General features: G+C 43.0%; 1 long non-coding RNA gene across 1 annotated transcript in view; it reads left to right on the top strand.

Annotated features, from left to right (window-relative positions):
- The window catches only part of LOC106781800 (uncharacterized), a 29,770-nt gene extending 5,903 nt beyond the window's left edge, over positions 1 to 23,867 (top strand). The window contains exon 3 of the long non-coding RNA XR_001378547.3: positions 23,688 to 23,867. This is a non-coding gene — a long non-coding RNA (uncharacterized lncRNA). The remainder of the gene's footprint in view (positions 1 to 23,687) is intronic.
- The last annotated feature ends 1,874 nt before the right edge of the window (positions 23,868 to 25,741 follow it).

Genomic DNA, 25,741 nt, shown 5'->3' with positions numbered 1-25,741 from the left:
CCTTGTATGTCCTCAATTCCAAGCTTCTTTATAGAATGTAGTATTTGTTTTTTAGAAATTGTTTATCTTGATACTTATGATGTAATTACAATTGAAATATCTTGTTCGTGTGCAATGGGTACACAATTAACATTTAGTGAATGAATGAACAAGTGAATAATGCTATAAAGCTGATTTTTATTCTTAATTTAATGGATTGCTTTGATGCTACCATATGATTTTATTATACGTAGATTCTGCCAGAAACCAAGGGGGAGTCAGAAAGAGATGGAAAGGGATGACGGTGTGGTGGGGAGGAATGGGTATGATTCTTTGGTGTATGTTTGGTGAGGTTTTTTAAAAACACAGAAAATAGTAATATGACAAACATTGTATTCACCACCAGAAATCGTTACTTTGAACATTTCTTTTTCATATTTGCTTCATCTTTTTAACCAAAAATAAATAGAAATAAAATTGAAATTCTCTTTTGCTCCCCATCCTGCCCCATTACCTTTTACCCATCATTCAAAAGTAGCCACAATTGTAGATTTGATATGAATCCTTCCAGTTCATTCTTTTATACTTTTACACACACAGAGACACACACAGATATAAAGACATAGTGTTATTTTTTAGTATGTATTTTTAATTTATCCAGCCCTGGTGGTCTGGTGGTTAAGATTTGGCACTCTCACTGCTGCAACCTAGGTCTGTTTTCTGGTCAGGGAACCACATCATCCACCTGTCAGTTGTCATACTGTGGCTCCTGTGTGTTGCTGAAAGCTAAGCCACCAGTATTTCAAATACCAGCAGGGTCACCCATGGTGGACAGTTTTCAGTGGAGCCTGCAGACTAGACAGACTAGGAAGAAGGACCTGGCCACCCACTTCTGAAAAAATTGGCCGTGAAAATCCTATGAATAGCAGTGGAGCGTTGTCTGATACAGTGCCTGAAGGTGAGAGGATGGCGCAAAAAGACTGGGCAGGGCTCTACTCTGCTGTACACAGGGTCACTAGGAGTCAGAGTCAACTCCATGGCAATAACAAGCAGCAACAAATTTTAATTTACATAAATGGTAGCATAGATATGATTCGCAGGAGGGCTATGCTTTCTCCTCTTTTTCTGTTTTTGGTTTTGAGCTAGTTTTCTTTTTTTGTATATCTTATCTCCTATAAGTTGGGAAGTCATATTTTTCAGGACCTAGTAATTTCTTTTAAAATACTTTATATTTCTACTTATAAATAGAATGCAGTCTCACTCAGAAAACTTAGAAAATGTCAACAATGTCCAAAATGGGGCGCGAGGTTGGGGGTGGGTAGTAAATTTACTCAAATTCCTGCTAGCTAAAACCAGTCACTGTTAACGTTTTGATTTATGTCGCTTGCTCAAGCCCACATCTCATACCGCCCCATTTTTTATCTAGAAAAACTACTCAAAAGAGTCATTTACATTCACAGTTTGTAGCTCCTCTCCTCCCATCCTCTCTTCAATCCTCTTCCACCAGAGTTTCTCTACCATGCCACCTGGGTCCCCACATCCAATGGTCAGTTCTCAGTCCTCTTCCTACATGCCTTATCAGGAGCATGTGACAGCCCAAACCTTGGAGTCCTCCTTGATTTGTCTCTCTCACGTTTCACATCCTTGCGCAAACCATGTGAGCTCCACCTGCAAAATACGCTCAGAGTCTGACCCTTCTCAGTCCCTGGACCACCATCATCCTAGTCCAAGGAGATCACTGCTGACCAGGATTATTGTAATAACCTCCTAACTCCTCTGCTGCTTTTCGCCTTTTCCAGCACGTTCCCAACACAACAGCCAGAGTGACTCTTAATTTTAAAAAAGATCACGTCACACATCTGTTCATCTCTCCCACAGTTGCTCATCTCACTCTGGGAAAACCCCTAAATGATTATATATGACATATATATATATGCCACACTGCCTGGCATTATCTGGCCACTTGCAACCCCACTGGGACCTCATCTGTCACTTCCTCTTGCTTACTCTGTTCTGCCACTCATTGCTATCCCTTGAATATACCAAGCACTCCTGCCCATCAAAGCCTGTGATGTTTGCTGTTCTCTCTAAGGCACGCCATCCTGCAATCACCCTGCAATGACTCTCCTGACTTCCTCAGGTCTCTGTCAGCAGGGAGGCCTTCCTTACATGCCCGGAGTTCATCCCTTGGTAATCCCTGCTCCCCCACTCTGCTGTATTTTTCCCCATAGCACGTATTATCATATTTACATGTTTCTTTGTTTATTTCCTGCATCCTAACTCTAGAATCTAGGTTCCATGAAGCAGGAGCTATCTTTTCCCACCATAATTTCCCCAATGTCTAGAATTGTGGCAGGCACCCAGTAAATATTTATGGTATGAATAAATGAATGAATGACTTCAGTATTTTCATATTATACACATACTTCATTTTTTATAAAATTGCGTCATATAAAACATAGCTTGCTTTTTAAAACCTAATATATTGTCAACCTTTGCCGTGTCAACAACATTCTTCTATAGCATTTTTCATAATGACTCTTTGGTATTTTATTTCAGAGATGCATGACAATTTACTTAATCAATTCTCTGTTAATATACCCTTTGATGGTGTGAAAAATTTTATAATAAATGACACCCTGGGAAAAATTGGTCACTTGAATATACATCTCTTTCTTGCACTCTCTCTCTTCTATTCTGTGGAATAACACTGCAGTTAGAGAAGGTGAGCTGGCAGGCCTAGACTTCTCCTGCTGGCATTTACAAGCTTGTGATATTATCTCTGGGCCTCCAGTTCCCTCACTTTATAAACTTCACGTAACCACCCAACTGTTGATTATTACTGTCTATATTCCACGTGGTGCATTTGAGTCAGACAGGAAACAAGCCTCTTGTTTCTTTTCTTATTCCAAACCATCATCCAGTGTTGTTGAGTACTGCATTTCAATACTTCTCCTAATAGGACATGCATCACGGCCTGAATCTATCTGTGATTGTTTTCCCCCCTTAGGAGATTTTGGCTTAGGAGATTCATGAATATAGCTTATTTTGTTTTGTTATTTCATGCAAACCCCTGCCTATCACTTAATCTTCAGCACCTCTCAAATCAATTGATCAGAGGTAATTTAGATAAAGCATCTGCTTTCTCTTCCTACCCAGTGATCAATAAGTGACTGTTCAGGAATAATTAAGTGGCCTCACTTCCTAGGATGCAGCAAGTATGGGTGTCTCGGTTACTGGCCCACGAACTTGCAGCTGTGACTCAAGGGGAAGTGCTCTCCATAGCAGGAAAAGCTCCTTAGTGGCCTGAGCTTGAGGATAAATCATGACTCGTCAGCTTCAGAGAGTGTCCCTTTCCATCTCCCAGAGAAATATTCTTGCCACTAAAAGTCTAAGGAGATCCCAATTATTTTTATTCATTCATCTATATGCTCTTTACCCTCTTCCATATTAGAATCAACTGGGGGGCTTATTCGCAATACAGGTTCCTGGGCTGACTCCTCTCGGGACTCGGAGTCATTTGTTCTGTTGCGGGACCAGGAATCACCACTTTTTAAAAGCTCCCCAGGCGGGTCTACTGTGAGGTCAGAGGGCTCTTCACTGCAATCTCCCTATGCAGAAATGAAATAGGCAACTAGCCACTAATCAAGGAAAGAAGCAGTGTGGCTCAAAAAATAGAAAAGAATGATGACGATTTTGTTTTCCCTCCATGTCCTTAGAGAACATTGTGGGACTTTAAAAGTCACTGCAGAGAGATAAGCTTTTTATCAAGAATTATGGGGTGGCAGAAGTTTCCAGCTATGGTATGACTCTCCCTCAGGGAAGGAAGCTGCCCCTTTCCACTGGATGATGCCTTTCACAGCTTTGTGTGGTCAGTGGGTTACCTTATAATTACCTTCTCTTGACCTGTCTCCTTCTGATGATGCAGAAGAATGTTAATCAAGGTTGACTCTTTTTTGGTTCATCAAAAGAGTTGACCCTTGTCAGTAAATCTCCACTCTTTGTTTAAAGTTTTGAAGTGCAAGAATTTGGCTCTTCTATTTGTCTTTTCTGTCTAGTCTGGAATGAGCTTGGCATCCATCCAAGGCTCCACCTGTTTGGCTCCTTGTCATACTCTGAACTCAGAAAAGCAATGGAATTCTGTTGTAGGTGCATCAGCATTGTTTAATCTTGAGAGGGCTTCTCTGGACTAAAGTACTGCCTGTTGCAGGTGGGGGAGCTGCTCCATATACATTTTTAAAGCCGTGCTGATACTTGATTTATTGTGCCTCGCCTCAGCTGCATGCAGGGCACCCTCAGAATTCTAGTCCTGTGCTGTTTGTCTCTATTCATGTGCACTGTTCTTGGGTAACTGCCCACATTTTAAATGACTGGCTTTGGGGAGGTGAGACGCACCCAGGCAAAACTAAGCCCAGCCTTTGGAGCCAGACCCACCTGCCTCATGGAAGCTGCAAGACTGCCACTTACAAACCAGGTGGTCTGAGCCAAAATACTTAATCTTTATGAGCCTCAGTTTCCTCATTTTGTTTGAGGATTAAATAATATAATTTGTGTTAAGTGCCTGGCACACCATGGGTACTCAATCTGAGTTAGTCTGTTTTCCTAGATTTGATATTCTATTTTTAAAATACTGTTATACATAAAAATAGCTAAACCTACCTATGTTATCTTCTCCCTTCAATAAATATGTCTGGCTACTGAACAATGCAGTTTATTCAGCTTTGTATATTCAGTCCAGAAGCCATCCAGAATGTGAAAAGCCCTTAAACTTGCAAGTTACCTGAGAAGGGAAGTAAGATTTATTAATACCAACCCGCATCTCTCCCAAAAGAAACAAAAAAAAAGACAAACATACATGCACACGCTAAATGCTCAATGCACTGTGCTATAGGGGCTTTTCTCAAAAAAACTTTATGAGGTCACATTGATATTCTAACCTTACATATTTGGATTTGAGACTCAGAGTTGTGTTGTCCATGGACACACAGCTAATACTTGGTAAAGCTGGAATTCCAACCTGACCTGTCTGATTCCAAAGATCGTTGCCTCTTTGGTAAGCATTTATGGCTTTTAGATGGGACATCTATTTGGAGGATGGTAAAAGAGATACTTGAAATACAATGTCCAAGTCATCGCCTGCTTTTCACAAGCCCCAATCTTTGCATGAAACATTTGGAACGGGGTGGGGTGTGAGATGTTTGGGGGTGCTGGTGATATTGGTGATGCAGGGGAGGAAGAGCTATTCCTCTGCCTTCTAAGTCCTTCTGGCTGGTCTAAGAGTTAAATTGACATGAGACAGAATAACAAGAGAAAATCAAACAAAGTTTAGTAACATGTACACATGGGAGAAACCCAGGAAATCTGAGCAATTCACCAAAATGGTTGAAGCTACCACCTTAAATACCATCTTTAGTCAAAGATAAAGGGGGCTGTTGGGAGTGGTGGTTTTGGACTTCAAAGAGGAGGAAGGCAATTCACATGGAGATGGAAAAGCAAATGTTTGATAAACAAATGTTTGCTGGGTCATCTATAGACAATGTGACTGGAGAGAGAACTTTGATAAAAGTGGGCTTAGCAAGGTTCCTCCCAGCTTACCACACCAAGAGTTATCTATGCTGATGGCCTGTTCTGAGACAGGCCTTCTATCTTGAATTATTTTAGGCAAATGGGGAAAGGTCAAAGTTTCTTTTTGAGTCTCTCGTTTTTAAAAATAATCAAGCCAAAGAGACACATTTTGGGGTGGCAAATTCTGATCCCCACAGTTGCATAGTTGTGTTTTTGTTCCTGTGTTGGCATGAGTGTGTGTCTGCAGAATGGATGTGCTTATAATAATCAATTCTCAAAACTCCTCACAGTATCTAAGTGGCAGAACCCTGCATGTTGAGAAGCTCCAGAGTCTTTAAACAAGAAACTTCTCACAAGAGTGAAATATCAACAAAACATCTGCACGCTTGATCAAGGAGGTACAAGGCAGCACTTAGTCAACAGGAGGATTCCCTATAGAAGGACATCACTAAAAGAAGGGCCATATGATTTATTGGTTATAACTCAATTTCCATCTGTTTCATAAAATGGATTGTGTACACACTGCACTGCAGGCACCCAGCCATGGGGGAAGCATACCAAAGAGCTTCTCCTCCCTTGGGCTCTTGGTGACATGCTCTGCTAAGAGGCAGGCACGGCTGCGCTGGTCTACAAGGAAACACCTTGGACCACCTTGCCGACATCTCAGACATTTGGGAGTTGGCTGGCTCATGGGCCTTTGAACAGACTCCATAGCAATAATGGGGACCAGGTGGGTTTTGAACATTCTGTTTTTTCCAGAGATTCCTTTGATTCATGTTTGCAGACTCCAGATGGTAATCTTGTCAGTTCAGGAAAGATGCTGGTCATAGTTGCTTATGTTTCTTATGTAAATGGAGAATGGGTTGAACAAATGTTTTCTTGCTATTGTGTGTTAAAGCAAATTAGGTGAAACTAAAACCCTTTGTCATTCTGTAAACAGAATATAGGGACTACTTATGGCCAAGTGAAAACCAACGTGATCCTATAAAACCAAACCAATTGAGTAAGAACCAAAGAACTCCTAGAGCCTTCTGAAAATTAAGAGTCATTTGGGGCTAGATACTGTCTTCTCTTTACTTTTTCTGAGAACCAGAAGCTTTATTTGCTTCTAACGCTTCCTTGTTTAGGTTCCTATAACATCATCAATAGATTTTATGAAACTATTTCTGTAGGAAGGTTTCCTCCTTTTGCATTTCTTTTTGTTAGGCAAACCTAACAAGTCATAACACATTGGCTGTGAGAGGGAGGAAAAGCAAGTCAGCAGGACGGCAGCCCCAGACTAGCCTCCCTGTTTTCCCCTCTGGACCCACGGCCCTCTTGTGAGCACTCTCTGCTCTGCGCTGTGTGTCTTCGGGCAGTTATTTAACTACTTGGAGTTTTAATTCCCTAACCCATGAAATAGAGATAATATACGTATACAGATCTTCCCGGTTTCTCTTCAGTAATGGCTTATGCTCCAGCACACTGAATAGACAGAGCTCAACAAATATGACTCACATTTGAACCTGGATAGCAAAGCCTCCTGCTGGAAAGGCAGCTCCAGGACAGCGGCACTCCCTCTTGCGGGCTGGAATGTCCACTGGGAGAGGGGGGCAGTTTCTCATTAAATCACTCAGCAGAACTCTGAGCGCCCACTGCTGCCAGGCACAGTGCTGGGTGCCGAGGAAAGAGATGAATAGAAGACCCCCATCTCCACAGAGCTTATGGCCTAGGTGGGGAGAGCGACATTCAGATAAATAAGTCTCCATCCAGGTGCGAAGTGCAGCAAGTGAATCATGTACAAAGTGGAGAGATAACAGAGCAAAGGCAGGCCTGGGTTAAACCTGGCCTGGCGCCTGTTTTGTAAATGAAGTTTATTGGAACACGTCTATACACAGGGTGAGGGTTAGGGTCAGGGTTAGGGTTACACATTATCTATGGCCATTTCTGCCCTAAAATGGCAGAATTGAGTACAGTGAGTTCTGCTTTAACATGGTACATGTTCCTAAAAATCACCGCGCTGCGCAAGATTGTGCAATAAAATCCACAGGGCATATGGGGAAAACGGCATTGGGCAACACTTAAAAACTCAGTCAGGGACACACAAAAAATGGAGAAGAACCTGATAAAGATGGCAACACAATTTTACACAGGTTAAATGGTTAAGAAACATAAATGCTACAGTAAATATGGCAGTTTACTTTGAAAGAGACCTGGCGTTTGCTGGAGGGCTTTGGCTTGTGAGCTATTGTGAAGCTGTGGGAGCAGGCTTGTCTGAAATCCTACGGGAAGCTGTAGGATGTGGATGGTGTGGCTCCTGACACCCATGCGACCCGAGGTGGACGGTGGATGTTTGAGGTGTGTGCACGTGTGCATTCTGTGTGTTCCGACGTGTCTTGCCTCAGCTGGATGCACTGTTCTGCTTTCTCCTAGTGTTTCTCATAGAGGAAATTGCACATAAATGAACGTGAAATGCATGTTATGCTCATATTGTTCCCTAATATATTAATCACATTGGAATGAATTCACATTTTTGAAACGTGTTGTAGCAAAATTGATTGTTGTTGCTACAGAGGCCATATGGCCCAGAAATCCTGAAATATATACTATCCAGCCCTTTCTGGAAAATATTTGCTGACTCCTGGCACAGAGGAAGGAGGGCTTCACTCTGAGAGATCAGGAAGGCTCCCAGAGGACGTCAGGTCTGATTTGTGTGGAGGAGGCTGAAGAGGGGAGTTCGACAGGGGGACACAGGGGAGCAGAAGCATTTTGGTTAATTGTTGTCATTCCCTCATCCGCACCCCCCTTCCCAGAGCACAGCTCTTCTGAGTGTTGTACAGACTGAACTAGTCCACAGTCCAGTCAGTCCTAAGGGTCAGAAAGTGCTCCTCTGATTGAGGAGCACTCAAAGTCACATTTACCCAAAAAATACTTCTCCGAGCCATCTGCATCTGAGAAACAGCCGGGCTCTGGGCAATCCCTTCCTTGTGGAAAAGCAGATGGATGACCAGGAAGGTCGGCAGAGTGGCGCATCAGTGTCCTTATCACGATGTTACAGGTGTTACGCAGTCTTCCCATTTACCACCCATTCGGCAAGGTCCAGTTCCTTTCCTGGGCTCTGGCTCCGTCAGACCATAGCAGCCCCATCTCCCAGGACCACATTGAACTGCTCACTATTTCCCTGTGAGAGTTATGAATCTGAGTAGAGATATACAAAGGCATTTCAAAGAGATGGGCTGGTTCTCAAATCACCAAGATTGTTATTATGTAATTAAAATAATTGTCTTAGGAAAAAACAAAGATGGATCAATCAGAAAGAGGTGGTTAGTCAGCCATGAGAAAAGAAAAAGGAGAGAAGGAATTTCGGCTTTCTGTACTTACTGAAAATATAAGGGCATCAGACACCTTAGCCTCCTGTCAGAAAACTGTCACATTATATAACTCTTCTTGGTCTGCTTTCATGTTCAATTATCAACTTTTTGATTATGATTTGCTTTCAGGGAAAATATATGATGGCCAAACTGATATGATTACTCTAATCTAAGTTACTGCTCATAGGAAGCAGTACATTGACCATCTGGTGTTATACATCAGGCTCCTGAGTGTGGTTAATATGAGTCTACCCTGAATGTCAGCTCCACTCTCAGGCTCCTGAATAAATCCGTTTTCTTGGTCTGCAAAGTGGAAGACTGGACTGGGCCTGAGCAAATACACCAATAATGTCCATTCCCTACAAACCTCTCTGTTGCCTACAATGTTCTTCCCTGTCATGTTTGCATCTTTGGGTCAAGACCAATGAATGTGAGTTAACACTGCCTCGTTCCCACACCCAGTCAGTGCTATTCTCTCTGGCCTCTTAAACTTCGGAGCATGTGATTATATACAAACCTATCTTAGAACCTTGTAACATTCTATCTTGCATCAGAGTTATTTGCCAGGGGCCTTTTCTTTACCTAAACTTAGAACCCTGAGAAGGCAGACTCTTATTTTTCTTTGTATGCCCCATGGCACCCAGCACAGTGAAGTGCTTAATGAACTAGAAGCATTCTGAGACTATTGATAGACACAGCAATTATGGGGGGTGTGTGTGTGTGTTGAGAGGTTGCATCTGGAGCAAAGGGATTTTGCTAAGGGAGGATGTCCCAGTCATAAAGGCCTATGGGGTGCGAGGAGGAAGAGCTGGGTGGTCAAGCGCAGGAGGAGAACCTGGGTCCTGGGAGTCAGAGCTGCTGCTGTAGACCCTGTTCTGAGCCCTTTGCACCAACCACCTCCCTTATCCTCCTAATGATCCTGCGAGGCAGGTGAGGTTTACTCTCCCCCTTTTACAGCTGAGGAAACTGAGGCTCAGAGAGATTAGGGAACTTGGATGACATTGAGTAACTAGCAACTAGGCTGGCTCCCTGCTCCATCCTCTTGACCATAACATGAAAGCTTCCTGCTGAGTTGCCCTTGGACCAGCTCCATATAAAAGGAGGGTGGTTTAGCCAACACCAATCAACGGGTCAGTGGCAGAAGGAAAAAAAGGAAAAGGAGTGTGCGGTTCAGACTCCCTGCCCAGCGCACTGCTGATGGAACCCTGTGGAGACATGTCCTGCAGGTGACCTACGGCCCTGAGCTGCACCTGTATGCCATTCTGCTCCAGCCCTTACTTCTGTGTAAGAGACCACCTTTGTGTGGGACCCAGGCCTCATTGGGGTTATCTTTGGAAATAGATCCCGGCGAGTAATACCTATGAGTGAGTTAACTTGCAGAGCCGTGAGCTCCGTGTCCCTGGAAATATCCACGCATGGTGACCAGGCCCCGGTGACAGGAATACTTCGAGGAGAGCTTGTGGATGGGAGAGGGTGAACTATGTGATCCCTTTTTCAAATGATTTGCAAAATCTAAAAGCCTTTGATTGCTTCTTTTTTTTTTTTTCCTTACAAAAAGCTATAAAGAAAGTACAGCTGATAAGTGTCATGCAGTGGAAAAAGAAGTGGACAACTGTCCGGAGCCAAGCTGGTCCTGTTCAGCTGCTGGTGGCTCCCTAGGTGATTGCAGTGGTGGGGGGATGACTTGCAAGTTGGCCAGCCTTTCTCCTTCAGTCTTCTTATTTGCAGCTAGGGATAAACTGCCTTTCTTATCTGACAAGGTATCTTTGGAGGAGAAAATTAGTTTATAGGTGTGGCTGTGTTTTGAAAAAATTGTTTAAAAGGTCACATGGCACATTCTGCATCTCTTTTAGAGAGGGCAATTTTAAAAAGCCATTCCTACAGCATGCCTTGAAAGTCATCCGATATCAATAGCATAGAGGTTCCAGTTGGCATATCTTCCACATTCAGTTGGAAAGCCCCCTCCCTTTTTAAAAATGACTGTGGCAGGCTGAATAACAGCCTCCCAAGGATGTCCACATCCTAAGGCCTGGAACCTATGACTACATTGCCTTATGTGGCAGAAGAGATTTTACAGATGTGATTGACTTCCTAACCTTGCGATGAGATCCCGGGTCCTGGAATGTCTGTGTGGGCCCAGTGTAATCACAAGGCGTCTCATCAGAGGGAGGCAAGAAGGTCAAAGACAGAAGCAGGAGATGGGACAAAGAAAGCAGAGGTGGGAGTGATGCGGTTTGAAGATGGAGGCAAGGGCCACCAGCCAAGGGATGCAGGTGGCTGCTAGAAGCTGGAAAAGACAAGGAAACAGATTCTCCCCTGAAGCCTCCAGAAGGAGCACAGTCTTGCCAACACTTTGATTTAGGCTTCTGACCTCCAGATCTGTAAGCTAATAACTGTGTGTTGTTTTAAGCCACTAAGTTTGTGGCAATTTGTTATAGCAGCCACAGGAAACCAATATAATTTTCTGCCTTCCTGCCTTTTTCCTCCCTCCCTCCTTCCCTCCTTCTCTCTGGCCTTCTTTTCTTCCCTTTGCCCTGTTCCCTTCTCCCCTCTCTCTCCCTCAGCCCCTTTCTCCCATCCTTTGCTCCCTCCTATTCCCCTTCTCCCCTTTCACCCTTCCCTTTTGGGAGTAAACAAACCAAGTAGTAGTTAGAAAAAGACCTGATAATTTAACAGTGACTTTTTTTTTGTTTATGGGATTTTTAAGTTTTCTGCTGATTATTATGAGCTCTGGTGAAGAGATTAATTCAGTCACCATGATTTGTTTCCTTGTCTTGACTTCCTAAAATCACGGGGCTACAATAATATAGTCATACATCCCCTGGGCTTGAAAATGCCTGGTAATTACAAGTGATTCACGAGAGCAGCTTAACTTGCAAGGGATTGCACTGTGCTCCACAGTAAGCAGTCATTTATAAGTCTTAAAAATGCCTTTAGAAACGATATAATGCACCCATCAATAAAAAGTATGTTTGGAGAAACTCTGGGGCTGTCAGTAGTAATTCTTCTTACCCCAAACTCTCCTTTTCAAAGCTGCCACCTTGTGTGTGGCTCCGGAACGCGCGTTCTGCTTTTCTGATGTTTCCTGATGATGGTGGTTCCACCTGAGGAGAGCTGGGCAGGCCTCACTCAGTGCCAAGTGTGGTTCAGATGGCCAGGCCTTCCAGGTGGAGGGACCGTGGCTCTCCTTCACAGGCTGGCCATCCATCATTTGATTAGCGCGAGGTTACTGAATTGACACATCCTGGCTCACGTGCCTGATGCTGCTGTGGAGGTGCACTGGGTCTCCTCAGGCAGTTGGGTCGCTGTCCATGTTACTGATGCTCAGCCCTGCCTCTAACAGATGGCCAAGAGTGACCTTCCAGGGAAACTCAGCACTTTTGTGGCAACTGGTGCTTCCAACACACAACTTCTGAAAGTCCTTCTTTTCCTCTGGTGTGGCCTAGAATAGGCTTCACCTTCATCAGCTGAGCGGGAGAGGGTACTTTCTGCTCTTTATGCAGAACAAAGCAGGAAAAGCATACACCCAAGCTCCCTTTCTTGGGAACGTGCCACCCCTTTCCTTCCCGCAGACTTGGTTTACAGCTGAAGTCCTTGCTTCTGACTTTCTGAAACAGACTACGGCTACACCACAGCCTGACCCCCTGGGTCTTATGTGCCCCTCACCGTTTCCTTATTCTTGCTTTTCTCCTCCCTCTCCTTGCTAGTGCTTTCCTGGGAGGTGGCCTGCCTCTTCCCACAGCCAACGTTTCTATCAGCAGTCTGCATCCTGTGTTTTCCTGAGGGACCTTGCTCCCTGTCTGCTGCCTGGCCACACAGCCTCTGCCCAGCCTTTTCACCCCCAACTCCCTCCCTCTCCCATGGACTCCTTGCTCTCTCCTTTAACATAGATGCATCGCTTCCATCTTGAAACACTTCTTCACTTAATGCTATGCAGCTGGTAGGTGTTGGTTGACTTCTGTCCCTCCATTCATACCCAGATGTTTTCATTTTCCTACCTCTCTTTCCTCCGAAGTCCTTGCAGACTGGCGCCTGTCCCCAACATTCCGTTGAGAACTATAGTCAGTCTGTCTGTCTCTCTCCCCTCTTAGACAAATTTTCTGCTCTTTCCTGAGCTATTCCTCTTGGCTAATGCTATGTTGGACACTGTTGATCACCTCCCCCACACCACACACACACCATCTAAAACTCATTTTCACCCAGTTTCTGGGCTCTGTCTTCAAAATCCTCCATACTCTTTCATCTCTGTTGATTCTTTCATTCTAGATGGTTATAAGTTATCTTGTATTTTCAGCGACTACTACAATTAATTCTACACTATCTAGACCATTCTATCTTTCATCAAGCCCCGATATATACCCTCCATGTTAGTTATTCTGGTTCCTGTACATGTGATGTGTATTTTTATCTTTCTGACTTTGTTTATATATTTATGCATTCAGAAATATCCATTGAGCACCAGCTATGTGCTGGACACTGTACTAGTGGGGATACAATGGCAAGTAAGCTAGACGGATTACTGTCTTCATGGAGCTTAGAGTGTGGTGTGGAAAACCAGTGCTAAACACATAATCACACAAATAAGAGTCAAATTTGCAAATGTGGTAAGAGCTTTGGAGGAGGGGAATGTGGTATCCTGAGAGAATAACATGGGCAGGGCAGGGACGGTGGGGAGAGGAATCTAACTGATCAGGCAGGTCAGAGGAAGGGAAAGTTGAGCAAAATTTGAAGTTTGGTTACATGTTAACTAGAAGCAGGGGATGAGTGAAGAGTTTTATGAGTAGCAGAAACAGCATGTGCAAAGGCCCTGTGGCTTGAGAGATCAAGGAACTTGGTGTAAGAAAAGGCTAGAGGTGAGCAGAGACCTGAACGTGCAGAATTTGCAGACCATAATGAGAAGTTTTAAAGAGGTTGGAGGAAGGGAGCATGGTCAGACTTGTTTTTTGAAAAGACCCCGTTCATTTAGCCTGCTTTCTCAGAGCCAATTCCCTTTCACTGAGCACACATTTTTGAGACATGCCGGGGAAGAGCGTTGGCTGAACCAGTTATGGTGAACTCCAAGTCTATGGAGAGTTTTCAATGAAGATGCATGAGACCCCAGGGAACCGGCCTAACAGATGTTGTCAGCAAGGCAGGAGTGGGAAGAAGAGCTTCCGTTTAGCCAGATTCCTCTGGGGACCTCTCTTAAACCCAGCTTCTCTGGCTAAGTTACATCGCCCTGGTCTGACATTCAAGAACAACAGCTGGGACTGAGAGGAGGCGCTGGTGGTAGCCGTGTGCAGGTTGCTATGGGTAATTGGAGGTAAAAAAGGAAAAGTGGCTCACCTAATTGCCTCCCAAATTACAGCCATTGTTCAATTCCTCTCTTAGAAGTACTTGGTGCATCAAGAAGAAAGGGCCTTACTGGAGTCGGGGGAACCCAGAGGGGCAGCAGGGGATGGATGCACACAGATGCACATCCTTTACGCAGGGTGCGAGGTTTGTAAGTGCAGATTTGAGTGGCTTGCTCAATTATTTTCTCTGTGTGCATGCTCACGGTAATGAACTTGGAAAACTGAAACACACAAGTCTACAGTAATTGTTTTCTAGATAGTGCAATAATTCATGATAATTGCTTGCAAAGCATTTCCCCCCTCCTTGTCCATGGGATACATTAAATACAAATACATTAAGGCCACGTTCTTGTATACTATTTTACAATCTATTAGCATAATAACCCATTGTAAAATAAGCCGCTGCCGTGGGAAAGTGTGCAATGTTGGGCCATTAGACACCTTTGTCTGAGATACAAGCAGCTAATGGCACTATTTATGGGCGTCATCTTAGCTTGGTATATGCTTGTTTCCAACTAACAGATCCAGAGCATGCAGCGCTGTTTGATAAAAGTTATCCCACGCTAAGAATCCACCGTGACTGTAGCCTCTTGCTTGAAAATTGCCTTTAGCCCCATGTGAATGGGAAAGTCATCTTGATAAATTTAGCTGTGAGCCGAGTTATAACCAATGTTCACAGAACGTAATCAAATTAGATCTTAAAGCCTTTAATTTCATCATTAGCATGTATTATTTTTTCCTCAAACCTTGTAATTAAATAGCATATTAGGAATAGATAATTTTTTCCCTTTTACACATTTATTAGGTGTCTGGGGTTAAATTTGGAGCTCTGTTATGATACACATCTGCTTATTCTTAAATTAGGATGGCTTTAATGATACCTGAAGAATTAGAATAGTAATTGGTTAACTAAACTAAGGGAATTCGCGGCAAATAAGATATCATTATGTTGATCCAAGCACTGTTATAATCTGAGAGTTGTATAATTAGCTAAATTATACCGAGGGAAATCAGACACTCATTATTTACTTTTCTTGGACATTTTGCGGGTTTGTACAAAAATTTTTACTGCACACATGAGATTAATTCTTCCTGAGGTTTACATCTGGTTTACCACAAGTCAAGAATTTCTGAGTAAATGCTCTTTTCTTATTCCCACTTGGCAATAAGAAATCCACGGCTTTGCAATTATGAAGTAGTGATTGTTGTGGAGATCAGAGGGCACATGGCCTCACACAGAGGCAGAGCATCAGATTGTGCTACTGCGGTCAGCACAGGCAGCCCCTCTCATGATCGGGTAGCCTGACCGGGCTCTCTGAGCAGGGTCTGGTTTGGAGACCGCCTCCCCTTTCCATCATATCTCTTCCCATTTCAAGTAGGATCTGCTGCTGGGATCGGCCAATCCAATTCCCAAGGAGCTGGTAGCTCAGTGGTTCTCAATCCTGGCTGCATGTCAGACTCACCCAGGGAGCTTTACACATTACAGATGCCTGCCCCCCTGACCCCATTCCAATTCACCGTGCAACCAGAGAACTCTAGCAGAGGTGGAAGATAAGACCTGCATGGCCCGCTGTCCCACTCCTGGCTCCAGAGCCAACCAGCAGGCTCCCATCGAGCCTAGATTCACCTTCTCCTAGAAGCCGCTGGTCACTGATCAGACGTGACACACAAAATGAAGCAAATATGTCATCCCTAGCTTAAGATGTTACTTTATAGGTATGATAGAGAGAATTTGCTCATTCCTTTGACAAATATTTAATGAACACTGACTTGCTGGGTGCCAGGCATTCTCGTAGAGTCAATAGTGAAGAAAACAGGTGTTTTTTGGAACCTAGTGGGGGAAATGAAAAAAAGAGAAATAAAGGAAAATGTATACAAAGTAGCAAGTCGGTCCCTGGGAAAGAAACAGACAGGAAGCTAAGATAGAGAATGGGAATTTCAAGTCTTGCAAAGACACACAGAAGTGGAGGCCTGGGGGTTGGGAGAGGCCCTGGGAGGCGCCAAGCCCGTGCTAGTAACTCATTCTCGACAGCTAGGGGTGGAATCCTACTTCTCTCGTCTTGTCTTTTGATTCCCTATAGTTAAATTTTTAGCCTGCCTGTGACATGAGAACGTTTGTATAATTTTCTTCCCCTGGAATTGATGCTTTACCACGCCCACCTGATGTCTCCCTTAGACGCTGATGCTCTACCAGCCTGGGGTTTCCATGTCTCCATCTGCTCGATGGCTGCTGGTTTTCAATTTTGTCTGCAGAGAGCAGCCATTTGAAAAAGACTCAAATTACCAAATGTTCCCTTCTTCTCTGTCTCGGGCTCCCGTGAGAGCTGAAGCACCTAGAATCAGCTTCCTTTTTCCAAGGATCCCCTTAGGGCAGAGGCTGTACGTGGAAGTAGAATAATGATGTTCTCTAGGACTTCCTTCCCTCCCCTGCAAGGGAAGCCCGTGGTGCCAAACTGTTGGCACCGCCTCCTTCTCTGCCACACTGAATAAATATATTTCAAGTGGCATCAGTTTGAGTCCTCAGCTTGATTCATAATACCTCTTCTAGTCAGATGTGCTGCTACTGTTTATCTCCACAAAATAAATATTAAAATTGCATTTGAACCTCACATTAAATTTGTATTTGTGCTATTACAATTTTATTTCTGTTGAGTGATATTCACTTTTCAACATAAGACAGAAATAAGAGCACATAGGCAAATAAAAGTAGCTATTATTTCAGTTTCTCCCGATTGCCTCCTTAAGATGTTACACTTTCTCACGTGCATTCTATATCATGAGTACTGAGGAGATGAATACGAGCTTCTTGGTTCTCACAGTATATCCAGGTGAGCTGTTTCTGTTAATGAAGGTTTTTCCATTTCTTGAGATCCAGACTAACTGGAGCAGTGGGTCCTTCGTCATCTGCAGTTGTGGGGTGTCCAGCTGGTGTCAGAGACCCACAGTTGGTAGGAACCTGGCTTCGGGGTCGTATTCCAGCAGTGGGAATGGTAACTGCCAGCATCCACATGTCCTTTTACGAGTTGCTCTTGCAGCTAGTGCCCAGTGACCATATGCAGGGATGACTAAAGTCAGAGCACGGCTTTCATCATGGAACAGGCTTGTGTCCAAAACTGTGATCCGATCTGGTCATCACTCTATTCTTTGATACCATATTACATTGTCACTTCAGCCTAGAACGGCAGCAACAGTAATAATGGTGATGACTAGACCTTATTAATTTTGAAATCTTGATTGTAGAACTGGTGTGAGGAGAAGAAATATAATTTAAAAATTGCCAGCAGGCTCCTTTCTCTAAAAGTGGATACCCCTCTTTAACTTTGGGAGAATTCAGTGATAGAACTTTGGAAATTACAGTATTGTAGTCCAAGGACCTGGAGCTCCCTGATTGTTGACTTTCAATGTTTGTTTGTTTTTTCTTCTTTAAAGCAAGTAGTTTATTCAGAATAATGCCAAAAGAAGTAATACTTCCTGCCTTTAGTAAGCTATTTGACAATCTCTCCTGGATAATACTTTTAAGAATGAGAATTATCACAGCTGCCAGACAGTGGATGCACAGGTACTGTGATGAGTACTCCACACTCGACTTCATTTCATTCTCACAGCAAACCTATGAGCTACGTACTTTTATTGTACCCATTTTAGATGAGAAAACTGAGGCTTTAAGAAATTAAGTGAGGTGTTCAAAGTCATCTCCATGAGTCACTCGTGGAACTGAGATTCAAAGCAGATCTGTCTCATTCCCAAGTTGGTATTCTCACTCAGTATCCTTTTATTCCCTGTGGAAAAGATTTCCTATGGAAAAAATGTGGAAGATAAATGGTATCCACAGAACAGTGAGGCAACAAGGAGTCTTAGGTCTCAGTTTTGGCTTATCACTTATTACTTCTGTGTCCTCAAACAAGCAACTTCACAGTTTTGGGTCTTAATATTCTCATCCAAAAAACAGGGCTAATGACATCTAACTCAAATCAGATGACAAGAAAGCATTTTGTAATTTAAAGACACTTTGCGTATGCCTCAGGAAGCCTCAAATTCTCTCCTTGGTTCTATCTTACTTAACATTTTTATTATCCTGAAGACATGTAGGCCATACTAATCAAATTTGTGGAAAATACAAACCTAAGGAGGATAACTAACTTGTTGAGTGAGGTAATCAGGACACAAAATAGTATCTGTAGGCTGTACTAAGAGATCAAGATGAAACTAACCACTTAGAGAGTCATATAAAAGACAATGCTATTCAGTTCATCCCAAACTAATGCCTAACATTTATGGAGTGCTTACCACATGCCAGGTGCTGTTTTCAGCTCTTTCCATATATTATCATATAATTCTCACAGCAACTGTTTGGAACACACACTGTGGATAGTCTCCTTTTATGGGTAAAGAAACTGAGGCACAAAGAGATTATTTGCCCAAGCCATCAGCTAGTAAATGGAGAAGACAGCATATGAGCCCAGAAAATCCAGGCTCCTTAACTCTATACCATAGTGCATTGTTAAAAAGCCTAACACAGTTTTTGGCCATGTAAATACAAGTATTGCATCTGGGTGAGAATCAGTAAGAGTCTTAGCCAACATCATCTTGGATATTCCACAAGTTTTATATGATTATATCCATATATTGAGGGGACTTGACAAACCAGAGAGCATGAAAAGAAGGGCTGTCAGGATGATGTTATCTAAAGGGAGGATGTTTGGGGGAAGATGAAAATGTCCAGCTCGGAGAAGAGGAGATCTTCAAATATTTGCCATAGAAGCTAGAACTGAACTCTTCGGTGAACTTTAGAGAGCAAACCTGAGCAGATGGATGGACATCAGAGGGAGGCAGTTTCTGTTCGACATAAGTGGGGTATGTCTGAAAATGAAATCTGCCTGCTAGTAGAATGAGCCTCTGCTAGAAAGAGGGCACCCAGTCATAGAAAGTATTCAAGCTGAGAACACTTGATGCTTTCCATCAGGAAAGCTGAGCTGTTAGGGAATTTCTGCATCAATGGGAGTATCCACAGGATGATTTCTAATGTCCTTTCCAACCTCAAGATTCTACCACCTCATTCATCAGGTGTATGTGCTTCATGCTTCTTCCTTAAACATAGACATTTTTCTTTGGGGTAACTCCAAAGGGTTAATGATTAACTGGGTTTAAGAGTGGATGTTTCATCAATGAAGCAGCCACAGTTGATTGGGGCAGGGGTGAACGCGTGAACCAAGCTGGCTCAGTTGGGTTCTCTCTCTTGGAATTTGGAACTGGTTTTCTTTCTGCAGCTGGGGAGTACTGAAGCTGTGGAGCTGGGACAGCCATTTCCATGCTGTAAGTGGGGAAACTGAAAGCACTGATTGGCAAGGAAAAGGATAAATAAGGCAGATGCACAGTAAGATGCAGAAACGATAAACCACATGATCCAAGGGAGAGAAAGAGAAATTGAGAGAAATCGAGAGATGATGAGGTTAGTTGCTCTGGTTCCTAGTGGCTTGCAAATTCTAGATTCCAGCTCTTCTGACTTGGCTAGATTGCTGCTTCTGGGATCAAGGACACACCATTCGATGCTCCCAGTTAGTTCCCATTATTTTGCTCAAACCAGTCTGAAGAGGTTTCGATAATTTGCCACCCAAAGTTCTTTAAGTTTAGACCATTCTTTTAAATAGGGTAACTCTTCTTTCTTTGTATCAAAAACTGACTTTTGCTGTCTTGAATTGGCCACTTAATAGTGGCAAGTCATTACAGGTACACATTTTCCCCCAAGATATAATGGTTATAATTAAGTGATTCAAAAGCACTTTAGTGCGGAAGGGCCAGGGCTATCCAAATGTCAAACTGAATTATAAAGTGAGCAGAGATAAAATGCCACGGGATGGAACCATCCATAATTTATGAGTCGTAGGATCAGATCAGTCCATAAAATGAACTGGAATAATTTTTTTCATGGTTTCATGTGTTTTTATTAAAAGATATATCTCAGTCACAGTGATACACTGAAGATTAATAACATTGCAAAGGAGTGAAGCATTCTTACCATATCCCCGAGACCCATGTTTTTGATTGTGTACTGGGGGGAATGTCATTGGTTGAGGCACAGCTATGTCAGCCTTTGGGAATCTGAGCCGTGAATACTTGAGGCAGGACATGGGTTCTCAGGAGGAGCCTCTGCTGCTGTTTTGCTGTGGCAGAAATCTCATGTGTTTTCTGGGAGAGACACCCTCCAAGATGTGAACAGTAAATGAAATCCTCATAGGCTTCTGGAGCAGACCTCTGTCTGCCAAGAATAAATCCAAACTGGAGGTTGTTTGCAATGGGTCTATGTGACAGAAACATTTGCAATCAGGTCGCTGAAAATGTTTGTTTTGCTGGGTCTACATGGCAAATAGGATACAGATCAGTGAGCAAAGAAATGGCTTGCTGAGTAGGCTGGACATCATTGATGAAATGTTTGCTGGAAGCATGTACCATGAGTCTTGCTTCTGCACCCCATCTAGGGGTTGCCACGCTGGCTGACAGCATGCCCAGCCTCAGCGTTTATGAGAAACGAGCTGAAGTATTTGTCATCATTAAGGCTCTAGATTGTTTTCTAGGAGTGTTAAACCTTCTGACCGTATTGTAACTCATGGAGTTTGACCCACATCCCTCTTGAAGTTTGGATCAGATGCAAGACGGCTATCCTTTACTTTTATGAAATAGATGTGTTCCAGGGAGCTGCCAATAAAGTACACCGTGTAAAGTAAATCCCATTCCCCCGCTGATTTGCTTTATAAAATTAGAAATGTGTACTCTGGAAAGCAATCCACTGAATGTTTGGTGAGGAGGCAATTGCAGCGGCTCGATTGCAGTCTCACAGTGGACTCCTCCCAATGCCGTCATTCAGGAATGCCTGCAGAAGAGAACAGTCCGTCCTTAGCCCTGAGTCTTCTTCTGTGCAGTTTCCCTGCACCAGGGCGTCGCCCAAACCACTGGACATCTGCTCTGTACTCCAAGTACTATAGGATTTTTGTTCAAGCTAGGAATCTCCTTATGTCGTGCCCATGATTTTAATCTCCTATTTCTCCTTTAATCTGAGTATTCACCCCATTTGGCCGAACTGGACCACAATATCATACACCAGTTTAAATCTCCATCAACATCATAGTTGCAGTAACAGTATGCACGTTACTACCCTCCTCAGTGGGTAGGAGGGCCTGGAAGATACGATACTATCATTTTAGAATCGAGGAGAAACATAGGAGAATAGTACCTGAGAGATACGGTTACAATCGACCAAATAAATCTCCTAGGTTAGAACTGTACATATTCATCAGATGTTATGAAGGAACTCAGGAAAAATGAGATAGAATTCGCTAAAGTAACAGCCCTCCTCCCCCAAGTTACATAAAACCACAGTTTATTTTTCAACACATTGTTTTGGATCTAGGTAAATGTGTTAATAATTGCCCCGTGATTAGTGAAATTTATCTTTTCTTCACTGTTGATTTTGGAGGGAGAGAGAATGTGACCTGCTGAGGTCTGTGTTGAAGCTCCTGTTTGGTTAGCAGCGGCAAGCGTGGTGTTCCTTTGCCTGTGAGGGAGAGTGAATATATTGAGAAGGCAGGAAAAATAGCTTCTGATGTTCACTAGATTCCTCAGAGCTGCAATACCTGGATTTGGTTTGTTTTTCTGAATTTTAATGAGTGGCATTGGGGTTTGTTCAGTTTCTCTATTTTCAAGTTTCATTATATGTACCAGAGAGAGTAATAAAATTTCTATAGTTGCAGAAGCTTACCATTTCACAAACTTAGTTAAACTCGTTATTACCTAGTTCTACTGTGGATCCTGTCATGCCCTATACGTGCATTCCTCTCATGAGAGCATGGAAAGCCTCTCTCACAGTTGTTATCTGACCCACCAACATCCCTGTGACAAGGAGGTCCATGGCACCACACTGGGCTTACTTCTCTAACAACAACCACTGCTTACATTTATTCAGCACTCACCATGCGCCAGACACTGTGCCAAATGCTTTATTTCCATTGTCATTATCTCAACCAGTTTTCTACCCAACTTACTGCCATGTCACAGATGGGGGAACCTAGGCTCAGCAGGTGAATTAACTCACTCCAGCCCACACAGCTAGTGGTAAGTGGCTGAGCCGGAACTTGAAAATAGGTCAGTCCCTGTCAGGGCCCATACTTATAATCACTTTTCTCAACTGCCTTTTTCTCCGGTGGCCATTTAATACCAGGACCCTTAGCCCATGTCACATCAAAATGGGCACAGTGCAAACTGTCAAATAAACCATTGGTCAGGAAGTTTGCTGAAGGAATTGTGAAGGAGTAGGGACCTTAGCCAGGTTGAAGTTTCTGTGCTTCAAGACACAAAAAATACAGCAGATTTTTTTCTTTAATAGACTTCATGATAAGCTTGTCATGTATCATTGACCTAAGAGAGGACAATAGCAACCCAGAAGGGCACTTACATTTCTAGGATGTTCTAAAAATAACCTATATGATTAATAGCTGTGTCCATGGAGAATAGAAGTCCACGTTATGGCTGAGGACAGGGATACTGTCACTTCCCAGGGGTTTCTCAAACCCGTCCACTTGCTTGGATCACCTACTTATTCCGACATTTTCATTTAACCTTTATATGTTCCTGGGACTTTATTTATTCAGGGTGTATAACCTCAGCTCATGGGATGTTTTTGCCCAAAGCAGGACAGAGATAACCATTTCTCTCAGAAATAAATCTTTGTGAGCTTTGTACCACAGTTTAGTGTATTTACAAGTCTTTGAGGTAAACTTTCAATCAGAATATGGCAAGTAAGGTCATCTTGAGGCCCAGTGACACTGTTGCTATTATTACATCACTCAGTTATCCAGTTCAGAGGATGGGAAAGCCCTAAAGGTGGTGACCAGGGGCCTCCATGCAATGCTTAGGTGGTGTTAACTCAGGACAGTTAAATAACCCATCAGTTTGGGGCAGGAAAAATGGAAATTAAATTAATTGATCTGTTCACTCAAAAAATTGGTCCTGAGAGCTGCAAGGAGTTTTCTCCTTAGAGAAAAGAAAGTCTGTTCCCAATATTGAGACAAGAATTTATCTGAGACATAATAGTCTTTCTTAGAGGGTGACGGACAGAGTTTACTTACCCAAACTGTTTTGATTATGTTTTCTAAGCGTAACAGTGTATAAAAATTTGGAAGAAGACTTCAAGTACAGCATTATAGAGGATGATGATGATGATAGCAGTAATAATAATAGTCACGTATATCCCTGAATATATGCATCTTTGCAATGTGAATTTGCTACTCCTCCTGCGAAGACTTAGAGTCTCTTTCTCTACCCACTTGAATCTGACTGGGCTGTGGCTTTCTTTGACCAGTAGAATGGTAAATGTGATGATGTTGTAGGACTTCTGAGTCTAGGCTTCAGGAGATTTTGTAGTTAATCTTCTCATGCTTTTGCTTTTCTGCGACCTCCATGTGAAAAGGCCTGGGCTAGTCTCCTTGAGGATGAGAGACCACGTGGAGCAGAGACATGAACCACCCAGCCTGCCTGTAGCCCATCAGTGTGAAGGAGGCCACCTGGGACCTCCAGCTCCAGCTGACGCACCAGCTGCCTGCAGACCCACTGACTTGTAAACAATAAAATTGTTATTGTAAGCCTTCAATTTGAGTGTCCTTTACTGAAGCAATAGATAACGGTTATATATAGTCTCACCCTAATACACACATACACGTTTTAAAATGTAAATATATCTCTGGGCGATGGGATTATGCGTGATTTTAACTTTATTTTTTATAATTTTATATATTTTCTAATAAACCTGCATTACTTTAATGATAGCATTAATAATAAGTGATATTGAACAAACTACTGATTTTAATTAAATGACTATTGCAAACAACTAGTTACTGATTAAGGAACTCAATCACTTCCATTAGGGAGTCCTTAGAATTGTGTGTTCCAGTTATCCATTGCTTTTTAGCAAACCACCTCAAACCTTAGTGGCAGAAACAATAACCATTTTATTATGCTCATGATTTTGTGGATCAGGAATTCAGGCTTGGCATAGCGAGGATGGCTAATCTCTACATTTGATGACTGGGGGCTCAGCTGGGGTACTCAAATGGCAGTAGATGGTTGAGGCAGCTCAACCGGGGTCACACGTCCATGGCCTTTGTTCTAACCGTAGGCTGGGTTCCTTGCTTCTTCTACATGTTGTGTCTGGTGGAGCTGGAATGTTCATGAGGACTTCTCAGTCACATATCTGCTGCCTGGGCTGGGATGGACAGAACAGCTGGGGCTTGCCGGGCATCTCTATCTCTCTTTCTCTCTCTCCTCAAGGCTTTTCAATACGTCCAGCTTGAACAGCAAGGCAGTCTCAGAGTAGCCAGATTTCTTACTTGATGGCTGACTTCATCCAGAGTAAACATTCTAAGAGGTGGAAGAGGCAAGCCTTCATATGATCTAGTCTTGGAATCACTTCTGTTGCATTTAATTGGTTGAGCAAGTTACTAAAGCCAGCTCAGATTCAAGGAGAAAGATTGGATGCTATTCTTTTGTCTCTAAGTGGCATTGCTTGATTCCTGGTCTACAATTTTTGGTATAGCTTTATCCTTTCATCCACCATAAAGAAGATGTTGTGAACAGAATTTCAAGTGCAGAGAATGGCACCAGAATTTGACCTGCCTGGCTAAAATGTTTGACCCTGACATCTGGCTCAGAATTGAGCAGTTGTTCAGAAGGTTTTGTTGTCTCAAATAGTTGGCTGAGATCTTGAGGTTATCACAAAATAATAGGAGGATGTAGGATTTAATATCAACAATTGAGTGGGGAAAGGAAGCATACCAGATTAGTGTGGCTCCACAGTCTTGTAACACAGTCCTACTCAAGAAGTCAACAAGATGTTGGGATCTCAAGCCAAAGTTTGGATCATTACATTAGGTGATTTAAAGAAATTTCATTGTACACATAAATAAATGATCATGGATAACAAGGAAATCAGAAAATTGAAAAAATATATTCCAAGTTTAATGCTAGCTAGTTTTTCTATAAACATACCTTTTTATTTTCTTCTTCTGGAGCTGTACTCAATAAGACACATATGCAGTCAGCACGTGCAACAGGCAATGTCAGTCATCCACCCATATGCCTGCAGGCCCTTCACTGCATCATCTCCCATCCCTTTACCGTCCTCATGCACTCTGGCTCCCCTGTGTTTTCACTTCCAGCATCTAGCACCAGGATCTCTTTTTGGAGGACTGCCCACAGGCTGCTGCTTCCTACTTTGCTGGTGTATACCAGGAGATAAAGTGCTTGGGAATTCACATTCCCTTGAGGGTAGCCCCTCACCAAGGATGAGTGGTGCCGAGTATAATACTCCAAGGACAACTTTGTGTAACCAGCTCCGCTATCTCTATACCCCACTGCAGGATTAGGCTACAGTTCCCTTCTGTGGGAGTTTGCTTAATATCCCACCTTTGCTTGGTCCCTCTTCCCCAAAACCCTACTAGTTTTTCCAGGGAACACATTCCAATAAAT

The sequence above is a fragment of the Equus caballus genome, chromosome 16 (genome assembly GCF_041296265.1).
Source record: "Equus caballus isolate H_3958 breed thoroughbred chromosome 16, TB-T2T, whole genome shotgun sequence".
In the NCBI taxonomy this organism is placed as follows: domain Eukaryota; kingdom Metazoa; phylum Chordata; class Mammalia; order Perissodactyla; family Equidae; genus Equus; species Equus caballus.
This window is presented reverse-complemented; position numbering and strand designations above follow the sequence as displayed.